At 36.7% G+C, this 9,162-nt stretch overlaps 1 non-coding gene across 1 annotated transcript; it reads right to left on the reverse strand.

Moving 5' to 3' along the window:
• Positions 1 to 724: 724 nt before the first annotated feature.
• On the reverse strand, positions 725 to 913 carry LOC150103314 (U2 spliceosomal RNA). The gene has a single exon (XR_016548902.1). It is a non-coding gene; the product is annotated as a U2 spliceosomal RNA (small nuclear RNA).
• Positions 914 to 9,162: the final 8,249 nt, after the last annotated feature.

The following is a 9,162-nucleotide window of genomic DNA, read 5'->3' on the forward strand; positions in this document are numbered from 1 at the left end:
ATTCCACTCACTCATAACATCACGAAACATTGGCGTGTTCAGAATCCAGTCTGTAGACCAATACATTTCGAGAGTGGGCTTTTTCACGATACCTTGTACAATCAAGAGTGCTATAAAGTAAGGAGCATGTTGATATCTTTTGGGCTGAAAAGTTTACTGCGAGAATGCGGACCGTACTCAACTTGCTGATGTTGTTGGCAAGCATAAAGGTTAGTCTGTTCCACTATAAAGGAAAGAATATCATCGTCTAAAAATAGACGGGAAGAGCTTAAAATATTGCTGGAGTCAAGGTCTTCAGTAATTCCTGGCTTACCTATGAATGCAAACCCTGGACAAGCTGGTGTACGTTCAGGGGCGATCACCCATTTTCTGCAAACGGTTTGACAAGTATGTCACATACTTGTTTGCATGTGAAAAATTGTTTGCACATGGATTTAAATCTTGAATTTATTTCTGCAATATTTAAAAGATCTCTTAATTTCAAATACTTAAATATCTTCTGAAGTATTTCATTGGAGAAATTCGATATTATGAATTATTTATTATCAACTCCTGTCATATTCCCCCCAAATTAAAGGGAAGGGAAGAGTAGCTGCCCTTCATTTTGGTGGAAGTGGGCTCGACCCGGGTCCTAAAGATAATCGTGCAGAAAGTCTGCGGCTTGTAAAGTGACTCTGATTTGTAGAGGTGACAGTGAAATTAGCAGGCCTTCTTTTTGATTTGAATATAATGAGCTGACCCTGGAGGTAGTGCAATACCAGAGCAACTCGTGGCAGAAGTGGAGCAAGCTCCAAGCACTCCGCCGACTTCCAAAAATCAGTTTAACATCTTGGGTTCCGATGCAACCCGTATCAGATATTAAGTTGATAAGAACAGATTTTGTTTGAGTACCATTTCTGTTTATTCTAACTATTGTTAGACATCCTCCATAACCGGGGCGAAACTTTGCCAAGGTTATGGAAGACATACTCATTGATAAAATACAATTATTAAAGTTTCAGGCTATGCTTCCACTTCTTTAATTATACTTTATACCTTGCTTACCATTTTGTCTCTTTGACTCTCCCACTGGTCTGTGCCGTTCTTGCCCACTCTGGCTATACTTAAGCAGAGGGGTCTGTAGACTTTGCCGACCTGGGAGCTCTATTGAAACAATGGTCTGGAAGTGAGCAGACTGATAGGAAAGCTGAAGAAAACTGGACTTGAAGTGAGTGGGTGGGCAGGGTGTGTTCCTGCTTACGACTTGATTATTATAAAGGTGGAGTAGCTCTCTAGCTAAGGGTGCCAGCGCCCTTCCTGGATTCTGCTCGCTATGCCGTCTCAAATGTAAATGTTAGGGTTGGATTTGAGACGGCACAGCTGTACAGAGGGTTAGTTTGTTAATAGTTAATTTTAACTGTTAATCTGTAAATGTATTGCTTAAAGTTCTATGTTAGTTATCAATTAATGGTTATTAATCTAAACCTATTCCTGTTCCTGTTCCTCAGTTACTTCTGGTAAGATTAGTAGGATACAAGCTTTTTTTTTTTTTTTTAATAAGAAAAGTTAGTGGAGTTAGTAAAGTATTAATATTGCAAGGGATTCATAACATTCATACCTTTAGAGCACTTGGCGGCTTTGTAGTTCTCCCATCCCAGAGATCTTGGTCTTTCCTGCTGCGATGTAGGGTCCTAAAATCTTCCATACTCTGAAGTGCTTGATAGGAAAGCTTTTGCTATTCCGTTAGTTCCATAGTGTTATGTTTGCGTATAGGGTATGTTGCGTTCTATGTGCTTGTGTATCAAAAGTGACATCTGAGTTGTCCTTCGTGTATGTTCGCTAAAATTGGAGGTGTGCACCATTTCTTGGCGAAATTATATTCTCCCATTAGCGTGAGATTAGTATGCATGTAGTTTCTTATTGAACATTTTGCTGATGCTAATATGTCCAATAATCCTAACTGGTGTATCGAGTATGCTGTTGCGTTTCTAATTTTTCATATGGAAACGGAGTTCTTTTATTGTGAATAGGAGTAGTACATTTTTAATTGGTTTCATTGGATCAATCTGGGTGAGCTGTATGAAGAGAGTGCGAAAACGTGTTGCAACTGTCACGCAAAACACGCACATCATCATTCGTATAAGCTAAAAGTTCCACTTTCAGACAGTATTTGGTGTCTAGCCGATTTTCGTACCAAGTCTCGAACTCTGTACAAGTTTCTTTATTCATAAATTCCAGCTGGAAATATGATTTTTCGGGGATGACTCCACGATAATCCAGAGAATCAGATGTGTGAAACTTATGAGGAAAGAATCCCTTCCGAAGTTCTGGGAGATCGAACATGGCTTGGAGTTTCCTAAGAGCGACACTAATGTAGGAAAAACTATCAAGAAATATGACGTTTAAAGGGTCATAAAAAATGCAAGTATCTTCGATCCGTCAAACACTATGCAGGGTTGGAAATTTTTTGAAAAAAATATTCCCAAATAAAATACCCGTCAAAACCACAAACATTGTGTGCAATTACCCGAATATTTTCGTATTTTGGTTTGGCAGACCGAAGGATCTTACCATCTCGATCTCTTTTCATGATATTCTTGACAGAAAACATCTCATCTAGAAACTGACCCACACAGTTTTCACCCCAGAACTCGCGTTTGTGACTATCAGAATCTGCTATACATAAGACTGGTGAATGACGATGATTTTTAGCTATAGTTTCTGTGTCAAGAAAAATCAGAAATTTGCTTATTTCAGACCTCTGATTTTTGCACAAAGCGCATTTGTTTTGCGTGAACTAATTTGCAGTGAGTGCAGAAATTTTTAGGTGGACACACATGGCTTTTATCTGTAGAGAATGTAGCCAAACACTGTCCGCAAAGATGGAAGTTTGAACAAATATTATTTTCTATGTGCAAATTCAGACATTCGTTGCGGTAAAAAAATCTGTTGCATGACTCACATAAAACAAGGTTCTGCACACTATGATTGGCGTTTGTGCGGCAGCAGGTGCATACATTTTGGCATCTATGCATTTGCAATTTGATAAATTGTTTGAATGTTTTCGAACAACTGGGGCAATAATAGCTATCCCCAAACAGAGCTGGCACACTACGCACAAAATCATAATCAGACAAATCTGTTTACTTGCATTTGGACCATGAAACACCACAGAAAAATCAGCATCTGCCGAAAAAATTACAATTTGGTATTCCGCAGTCAAATGCTTTTGAAAGAGATCTGTTTCTGGAATACTGCAAGAGTGGAGCCCATGCAATTTTGTGGAGAGTTAAAGCTCTCTTTGTTTGTAACTTTTTACAATCTAACTGCACTTGTCTGTATGTTGCAACATCATCAGTGTGTGAAGAAACACCTAGAACTAGTGCCTGGGCTATGCAAAGATTGCCTTTGTTGTTAATTTCAACAACAGCTTTTTTTATTTTCACAAATTCATCCAGGTTAAGCAGCGTTCTTCTTTTAACATTGGTTCTGCCACCACCATTGTTACTGATATTGATAAGTACGACATCGATAATCAGATCATTTGCCAAAAGAAACTCACGTTTCGATTGGGCGACAGCATAAAAAGCATCAACTATCCTTTGGATTGTTAGTTCAGAAAGCAACATGAATGGTAAGTTAATGTTGCGTTCTAAACTGGATGCACTAATGCCCAACCAAACGCGAGAAAAAGTTCCTGAACTCGATAAACGCTGAATGATCTCATTAAGCATATCTCGAAATATTTCAAAAAACATTCGGGTGAAAAGAGTTCCAGATCACGAAATTGAACTTGATACTCCAATTGTCGAGTTTGACACTGGTAGAATTACGTGATCGGACCACTGAATCAGTATAAAAGTCCTTGTAGAGTGAGGGTTCAATAGTAGTAGAAGTAGAGAGTTTAGTTTCACATCCAATAACTGAATGTGAATTATATAAATTTTGGGGAGGGTCGCGACTTCCTCCAGCCACACCAGCGATTGTTATACGAGAATTATTACCACGTCCTCTGCTTTGTTCATTTTCGCAATCATTTTCTCCTGTCAAATCCACCTCTACAATGGTGGGTTGATGAATGAATATATTCCCATTACCATCAACAAAACGAATAACAGATGATCGCTATTAAAAAAAAATTACTTTCGAGATTTCAGAAATATTGTTTAGAAATAAAAAAACTCAATGTCATCCTAAGGTGATTTTTGCAATTTCCACACTACTTGAGACTTTCACTACCACATTTTTACTAAACATCAACCCTCAAAATTTTCCCCCAAAATCTAACAACCAAAAATAAAAACTAATGTTACTCATCATAATGTTTTTAGCAATTTCGACACTAACACAATATTACTAAATAACCACCCTCAACCATGTTTGTTTTCAAAACATCAAGATGCTGAGAAATACTACTTGCCCTATCAATCAATTACGATCCTTGCATTCACTTTTCAATCATTTCCCCGATACATAAACCACTATGTCGTCTTCGTACAGTAAAATTAGGGTCATAATGGTTTGGTTTTGTTTACTATTGGGCCAAAACAAGAATCTTTCCAGTGCGGAAAGATTAACACGCACATTTGGACTTCTCCAGTCTCTAGGTTTGCTGTTACCTAAAGGTTCCATAACCTATTTTTTAAATGTATAATTTGATGAAGACTGACTTTATCTTTCCATTATGAAAGAGATTTTTTCTAGTTTTTGGAATCTAAAATGAGGAACAAAATGTATTTTTATTCTTTTCTAAAATGTGGGACAGAAGATGTAACAGATTTATTTTCTGTTCTTCTCCAATCTCTAACGAATCTATCCATTTTTCCTATAGGATATGTGTTAATTTTTTCAACGTCATCTAAAACAGCATTGTACATAGAATAATTTGAACGAACCTCAATTTGTGTTGGGGATAGAAACCCCATTAATGATAGTTTTTTTTAGAAAACCCATAAAGTCGAATATATTTGTAAAACAAAGTTTAGATACGGATAAATCATAAAGCAGAACTTTATTCAAACAGAAAGAGGTCAGAAATAAATGGAAAAACATGTCTTTATTTTTTTTACGGCTATTTTTTCTGCTTTCGTTTAGAAGTGCCCATGTTTTAATGTCATTGGCTTTTTATTCAAGAATTCTTAGGGCATTACAGATGTATTTTAGAGGAAGGGGAAGGGTTTATGGGACCGGGGAGAGGGTTGACGGGGTTCGAGCCATTTCGACCAATCGCCTAAACTCATGGAGGAAGTGGAAGCTTTACAACATAAAAAATTAGGTCATAACATCGACCAATGGGCGATAACACAAGCATTTCGAAGGCAGAAACACCAAGCCGACACAACATAGCATCCACTTCCTCCATGAGTTCAGACGACGACCTACACGTTCGAAACGGCTCCACCCCGTCAACCCTCTCCCTACCTACTTTTCCCATAAACGCTTCCTCTAAAAAAAAAAAAAAAAAAAAAAAAAAAACAGTTGCTATTTTCAGCCCCCTTTTCATCTTTTTCCCGCCCTACAGAAAAAAAGCGCACCGCCCACTCTTTAAAATAATATATGTATATATTATACAAAAAACCTGGGTTTTTCAACATTAATTCTCCCACATTGCCTAAGCTCCCCTCCTCACTCCCATTTCAACAACATAACAGCAGAAGCATGCACACTGCAGAAAGAAGCCTGGCAACAACATCCAAGAAAAGGTATATGCGAAATTTCTTCTTATATGCTGCATATATTTGTCTCTAAAATACATCTGTAATGCCCTAAGAATTCTTGAATAAAAAGCCAATAACATTAAAACAGGGACACTCCTAAACGAAAGCAGGCAAAATAGCCATGAAAATAATATTATTTAAAATTATAATAACAGAATTAACTCACTTAAAATAATATTTATTAGTAGAATTTTCGCCTCAGTATCACAGGCATCTTCAGTACATGTAAAAAGCTAATTAAACAATAATTGATAATTCCGAAAAGCGCCACCTAAGTATCTAATGTAAGATAACTAATAAAAGTCATTAAATTTCCTAACTTATTTTAAAAAATAATATATATATATATATATATATATATATATATTATTCTAAATTCTTCTTCATAAATTACCCTGAAGATATGTTGTCCAGAACATCTCTTAAATCTAAATAGTTTTTAAAAGAGTGTCTGAGCATTCCAGCTTCTCGACACCATCCTCCAGATTTCTTCCTAATGCGATTCTGATGGAAACACGACTTTGATGAAGCAGCGAAGGGGATGATGACATCTGATCAAACAACCACTTCTTTAAATCAGTGTCTTCGACAGCATCAAGAAACGACTTGTTTTCCAGCCAAGTTTGCTTCTGTAAATCAATTCCTGCAGCCACTATCAACATACCACCCCTCTTGTTTCCGCTCCTGGCTAGTCGAAATAACGGTGATGTGTGCCATCTTTTGCACTTCCTCAGGTTATAGTTAGCGATGACCAATTTTTTCACAACATCGTCCAGTTCAAAATTTGAACTCATTCGCATCAGATCCAATCCTGACGAATCGTTTACCTCTGCTCCACATTGATCATGTATTGTATGGTTTGTAATTGTTCCGTGTACGAAAGGGAATCACCTTCTATCTGATGACGAAACGCCTGGGCAATGGAAAAGTGGAGAGCCGTGCAGCTGTTAAGGAATCTGTGATTTAGCTGAAAAAAATATAATAAATAAATAAAAATAAAAAAATAAAAATATGTTAGCTAAATGTAAATTGTACATTTTATTAGCGCTTCTGTAAGGCATTCATGGAGAAGATGCAATATTTCTCTATTTGCAATGGTTGTGATTCCAGGCCCCACAACCATATATAATGCAATGTTCCACATGTATGTTTTCACTAGCCTTTTTTTGAGCTGGGTGCTAAGTCCTTTACTGGTAAAAATGTTTCTTCTGTTATATAATGCTTTTTTTTTTTTTTTTGGCTAGGATTATTCGTGCTTTAATATCTGATTGGTTTCTTCCATCTTCTTGATAAGACTTCCAAGATATTTAAAAGGGGATACCTATTGTAGTAGGTTATTATTTATTTCCAGGTTTATTTCCAGTTTCAGAGGAACTGGTAAGAGTATTCCAGTTCCTCTTATATTTTATTCCTTCGAAAATATCATTCTGTGTCATAAAAAGAACTTAAAAATTAGCATTCAAGATGAAAAGGAAACAGTACATTCAGGTATCCTTCTATCAATATTTGTAGTCCTGAAAAGGAATGTTTTGATGGCCCTGAAAATAAACATTTTTTATTTCATACTGTTCAGAATTTAAAATTCTTGAACAGTGTGGAACACCCTAAAGCAAGGGTAAACACACCAAGCAGTTTTACACTCAGGGCACCAGATTTTTGTTTCCTTTCTGATATTTTTTTATTATATTATATACATAACATTTGCGTGCAGGTTTTTTTTATTAGCCGTTGGTGGTAGATTTTCGGGATAATGGTTGGAGTTAGCAGCGTTCAACCTGGATTTCCTGTTTTTCTGCTTGCTGAAGAAGGCGCATGTGCATGCAGCAATGTTTTCGTAATTTCTATTCTGTATTCTAGATATGTTATGGTAGACAAACATTTTTTCTTGTGCAGGAGGAAACTGTTCCAAAAAACAAAATCCAATACATGTCCAAACACTTTTTTTTGTAATATTTTTTATGCTGTTTCCTCATTACAGAGTAGAATCATAGTTGCTGATCTCACCTGTCGACTCCACCCATAGCGTCGTTGTATGCAACCACAGCAATGGGTTTTTCTTTCTTCAAACCATGCTTCTCCACGGATTCCTTTGATGGATTGTGCAGGGAAGACAGCAGAAAAACATTTTTTTGTCTTTCCAACGTAGTGCAAAGACTTTCCCTCCCCGATAAGCTCGATTTTCCCCATTCGATAGCTTTTCTGAAGCCAGATCTGTAGGGATATCTCGCCTTTTTGCATTTACAGTACCATAACTATCTGTACAATGCTGTAAAAGCAAATCAGCAAGTTCAGGACACATATAGTAATTATCCATTGTAATGCAGTATTACATAATAATCCATCGTAACCTTTCCCAGTAAAGGATCTAGTAACTGCATTACTGCACGCATCGACAAGGGGAGATCCGAATATTTATCATGCTCGATTACAGTTTGCTTTCCCGTATAAGGTTTGAAATCACAAAGATATCCACTTTCCGATTCGCAAAGCATAAAAAATTTTACTCCATATTTCGCTTTCTTTTTGGGAATATACTGCTTACATTTCAGTCTACCTTTGTATGGCATAAGGCTTTCATCGATACTCAAATCTCTCTCAGGAATGTAGAGTGATCTACCTTTCTGTTTCTTTTTCGGTTATGTTTCTGTTCGAGAACATTGGTTCTATTAGTACAGCTGACTCTGTTGTTCCTCTCAGTGCGTGATGAAGTTTCGCCCTTTTCCACCGCTGTAGAGCATCTTTGTAAAAATGAGGTAGTTTAAGAGCAGATGGTGCAGAACTGACCTTTCGGAGGATTGGGGAAAGTGTAAGTCCTCTGGTGGATGATTTTATGATGTAATGGAATGTGGTTACGTACGCATGACTTCACTGAAGTGTCTTTACTGGTAGGATTATCCTGAAGGATGTGACCTTGTTTTCAAGGGAAATCAGGCCTTAACCTCCCTTATTGAGTGGCATATAGAGTTCAGAGTATGTTGTCCAGTTAGTATTGTTCCAGAGGAAACGTTCGATTGCCTTTTGAATGTGGTTGATAAATTTTTCAGGGGGGCGTGAGTATTTTAAGGGTATGCCATAACACACTCGCAGCCATCGTTTCAATGTTATTTTGGAACTTTATTTTATCTATTTTTAGAATATTCTTGGGATCAAACTGAAAAAGTGAATGCAATTTCGTTATCTGAGGGAAATCTTGATTTTAAGGATGAAATTAAAGAATCCAAGTATAATTATATAAAAGTAGAGTGCAATATTCTAACAATTAGCTGATTTGCAGCCATCTTGACATGTGCACGACTAACACTAAAATCTTAAAGTTTTCTTAAAAATACTCATCTTGAATAAAACACTTAATATGTAGAAAATAAAATCTTTGCACTCGCATGCTCCTAATCTCCCAGTTTAAAAGGATTTCAAGAGTCAGCTTTAAAAACAAGGGGGTTAAACATTATTCCTCTGGAGTATCTTG

This window comes from Typopeltis vanoorti, chromosome 9 (assembly GCF_054136105.1).
Source record: "Typopeltis vanoorti isolate ZY-2024b chromosome 9, IOZ_Tvanoo_1.0, whole genome shotgun sequence".
Taxonomy (NCBI): domain Eukaryota; kingdom Metazoa; phylum Arthropoda; class Arachnida; order Uropygi; family Thelyphonidae; genus Typopeltis; species Typopeltis vanoorti.